This window comes from Apaloderma vittatum, unplaced genomic scaffold, assembly GCF_000703405.1.
Source record: "Apaloderma vittatum isolate BGI_N311 unplaced genomic scaffold, ASM70340v1 scaffold12887, whole genome shotgun sequence".
Taxonomy (NCBI): Eukaryota; Metazoa; Chordata; class Aves; order Trogoniformes; family Trogonidae; genus Apaloderma; species Apaloderma vittatum.
This window is the reverse complement of record NW_009727870.1, coordinates 5,403-9,651: the sequence shown is the minus strand read 5'-3', so window position 1 is coordinate 9,651 and position 4,249 is coordinate 5,403. Positions and strand designations below refer to the sequence as shown.

The 4,249-nt window shown below is 50.9% G+C and overlaps 1 protein-coding gene across 1 annotated transcript in view; it reads right to left on the bottom strand.

The window, feature by feature from the left end:
- The window catches only part of LOC104277267 (proprotein convertase subtilisin/kexin type 6-like), a gene marked incomplete at both ends in the record, with an annotated part of 9,765 nt that overhangs the window by 5,330 nt on the left and 186 nt on the right, over positions 1-4,249 (bottom strand). The window lies entirely within an intron of this gene.

Genomic DNA, 4,249 nt, shown 5'->3' with positions numbered 1-4,249 from the left:
CCCCCGTGCTCCCGCAGCCAGTCCACCTGCAAGCAGAGCCGTGGGTCAGCATCCCCCATGGGTCAGCATCTCCCGTGGGTCAGCATCCCCCATGGGTCAGCATCCCCCGTGGGTCAGCATCCCTCATGAGCACAGCGCCCGGCATCGCCCAACAAAACGGGATGCAGGATGCGGTGCGGACCCATCCCAGCATCGCCCCTTGCTCCGGCAACCTCCCATCTCCTTGGTTAGAGCTGCTGCGGAGAGAGGGGCTGCATTTCGGGGGAGAAAAGGTGGCACGACAGCCGGGCAGGGCAAGCTGAGCTCCTTGGGGTCTCCGAGTCAGGGACCAGCTTCCTCTCCCAGCGCAACAAAACCCTTACGCACAAGTAAAGTCATCTCCAAACGTGTGTTTAAACCCGGCCAGCTTAATGAAGCCCTGGAGCAGGCACTGAACTCCTGCTGGAGACGAACCACATATTTCAGTGTTGAGTCAAAGCGCTGGAGAAGACCGCGGTGCTTGGCTTAATTTTGGAGTCAATTCTTCACCCCCCCCCACACCAGACCAGGAGGCAGCTCAGCCCCAAGACCTCATCACCCAGTTCCGGTGCTGCTCACTCATCAAGCTTCCCTTCTCCTGATAAAACAATAAAACTGGGCGCTTTACTCAAGCACAGCACATATTTCCCAAAAAATACGGGATGATCACACGCGACTGGAGTAGGTCTCAGCTCTGGAGAGGAGGCTTTTTTTGCACGGCAGCAGGCAAAGTGGCCTTGGGGCTGACCACTCTGACATTTGTTTGCTTCTCAGAGTGGGTCATGACACGCAAAAAGGTCAAACGGGAAATGAGCCAGAAAAGGCCAGGATTGGGAAACGCTGGTGTTTGCCCACACCACTGCCTAATCCAGTTGGGGACCAGCCACATCCTGTCCCTTGCGAGCATTTCCCTCGCTCCAGACCCTTTATTGCCCATAAAACGTGCTCTTCTGCCTTCAGCATAGAGATGAAACCCAGGTTTGTTGAAGATAGGTCATTAAAACAATTTATAGACTGAATCTTTACACGTGGTGATGCCGGAGGGAGAAGGGAGGCACCAGCGGATGAGCTGGGAGGGCTCTGCAGCACATCCCTCCTCGACGGACACGTTCTTCCCGACAGCTCGGGGCCTTTGGGGAACAGCAGAGCTGCCCGTGGGGACACGTCTATTCTTCTTTGTAATGAAAAGAATAAAAATCCAAAATGCGAGTTTTTTGTTGGGTTCATTTATGCGAAGCTGTTGGCTGAATTGAGTTCTTCTTTCATGGTTTATAGCTTTCTGGCTTGGATGGAGGTGGACAGGGAGCGGTGCAGGCTGATTCCAGGCTAGAGCTTGGGTTTTAAACATATATATATATATTTTAAAGAAAAAAAAATTGTTGAAAGGTAAAAAAACCCTAAAACCATATTTCAGAGAAAATTGAGTTTCCACGCTGCTTTGGCTGATGACAGCATGCTGCTTTGCTTATACAATGATGGATTTAAGCATTGGAAGCAAAAATACAACTTAATGGCCCAGTTAAAAAACATTTACAAACATTAAATGGAGGATATGGCCCAAACACCCAACTTTTCTCCTTAAAGCAGCACTTCTTGGCAGTATGACCCTGGGTCTTTCCCAGCGTTACCATCGCCTTTCCCTCTGGCTTTGCTGGATGCAGAAATGACAGGAAGACGTGGGATTTTGCGGGGTTCTGTGATGCCTTCACCTTAAAACCTGTTCCTGATTTTGACCCCAGTGCTGTGAGCCAGGTGTTGACGGAGAAGTCTTGTGCAGACACAGGGAGATCAGCAGTTTAACTGCACCCATTTCAAGGGAAGGGGTTTGCTAAATCAACATGACTGGCATAGGAAGAAAACGGGCAAGTGGGAAGAAGCCTGGGGCATCCCTGGAACAGCTCCCATGGCTTGTGAAACTTGGATCGACTTCCATCACTCATCTGGGGTTAGGGGAACGCTTCTTGGAAATGTAAAAAAAAAATATAATCATTATCAAAAAACTCTTTTTGCTATTAGAAATGGCCAACGCTGTTACATCACAGCCCTGAGCCTGGGAGTTCCCAGCTCCATTCCAGCAAATCTTAATTAACAATAACTGGGTGACCCTGAGGAACACCCAAGAACCCTGCAAGGAGCCAAACCCCTGGCTCTTACTGGAAAATAAGCTGGGGGCCGCAGTTTTTTTATTTTCCCCCTTTACTTTGAGATTTTCCAAGGGTGATGGCCAGATCCAGGCACCCTGGGTAGCTTCATCAAACACAAAAACCAGCACAGGTGAGGATGCAACTCCTTTTGCAGCTCCAGAAAAGCAAGAGGTTGACTCATTCCAGTAGATGTGCAGGAATTCAAGCGGAGATCCAGGACAAATACGACTGCTCCAGCACATGTTTTGCCATAAAGCACAATTGAAATAACTTAGACGGGGCTGGTTTTGCTACGGTGTGTTCCCAGAGGCACAGGGATTGAGGCTGTGCCATCCTCTGATGAGGATTAAGAGACCAGAGCAGTGAGGCTGACCAGGACCCCGGCTGCTGCCCTGTGTTTGCTAGGTCTCCCCCAACCCAGGTCCTCAGGATGGAGAGCTTGGCCATGGTCCTCTTGCCGGGATCTCGTGCCACCAACCCGAGGTTGGTAAACCGATAAATAATGGCTCTAGAAACAACAGCCCCAGGGAGGCACAAACCACCCAACATCTACAAATGGTCAGATTTGTTGGTTCTTCGAGATTCCTACAAGATTTGGTTCCACCTTTGCTGTTCCAGTTTACAGCTCCTCATGGTGATGTTTTCCCCATTGCACATGCTAAGTTGGTGCCATCCAAAAATCTCCACACCGATTTGCAAATGTGCTTGTGAGAGACAACAGACAGTTAAGAGGTCCTTACAGTCCCAGTGAATAGGATGGATTAAGAGAATGGGAGCTAACTGCTGTAGCTTGCAGTCCATAGAGCAAGGTAAGGTAAATGTTAATAAGACTAAAAGCCAATTGATTTGATTTGCATTATAATTAGACTCATTTAAATGGAGGTATTTCGACTGTAGAGCTGAATTCATCACTTGGCTGGGATGCCTGTGCACCTCCCCGAGGGCAAACAGCTTTAATTAGAGCCCAGCACACTCCCAGGGCACCCACACTCCCCTGGCTGAAGTTTTCCCCCCGTAAATGTTAATAAGACTAAAAGCCAATTGATTTGATTTGCATTATAATTAGACTCATTTAAATGGAGGTATTTCGACTGTAGAGCTGAATTCATCACTTGGCTGGGATGCCTGTGCACCTCCCCGAGGGCAAACAGCTTTAATTAGAGCCCAGCACACTCCCAGGGCACCCACACTCCCCTGGCTGAAGTTTTCCCCCCACCGGGACCACCGAGCCACCCGCGTGTGCCTCCTCGGAAATGTGCTACGGGCCCTGTCCAAATATTTAACAGCAAATCTCTGTGGCAAGCCAGCTGGCCGGGGGAAGCAGGGATGCTGTGTGGGTCTGGAGAGATGCGGATGGGACCTGTTGTGCTGAGTGGGCTGGAAATGTCTTGGGAGAGAGCACCCCAAGGGTGGCCAAGCATCAACGCAAGCACCAGCAGCTCGCAGCAGCATGGGTGCTGTCACCACAATGGCTTTTTCTGCATTTATTCCCACCCTCTCCTCCAAAAACCAGACCCTTCCCTCACATTGACGCTTCAGAAGGAGCAGCTCACGGGATTCAGGTGGAGCTGAGCGCGGAGGAAAGCCAGGGCAGAACTGCAGCCCTTCACCACCCCGAACCCAGCTCCCTTCCAGGTCCCACCTGCCCCTCCTTGCTGCCTTCCCCCCACCCCAACCCCATCCCATCACTTTTGTCAATTTGAAAATCCCTTCGGACGCTTGCTCTAGGAAAAAGCAATGCGGAGCCATTGCCAAGGATTTCACACATAGCAACCATTGAGGCAGCGAGTGTTGTGGCAACTGGATCAACACCCCAAGCATGCAAGTGCTGTTCTATCCTGGAAGGCTTTTTCCCCCACCCCGCCCCTTTCATTCCTCCTGGTTTTCAGGCAGATGTTAGCGTTTAGTCACCTCCAAGCATTTTTCATCACCGATTGACGTACCCGTGGTCCAATGAGTCACCCCACGCGTGCACGGGGCTGCGCTTCGGGGATAACAGTGTCATCGCAAGATGCTCGCGCTTGACCAAGACCAAGCCAAAGGGCTCCTCAGAGCAAGGGCAAAAGTGAGGACCTCCAGCCCCCACA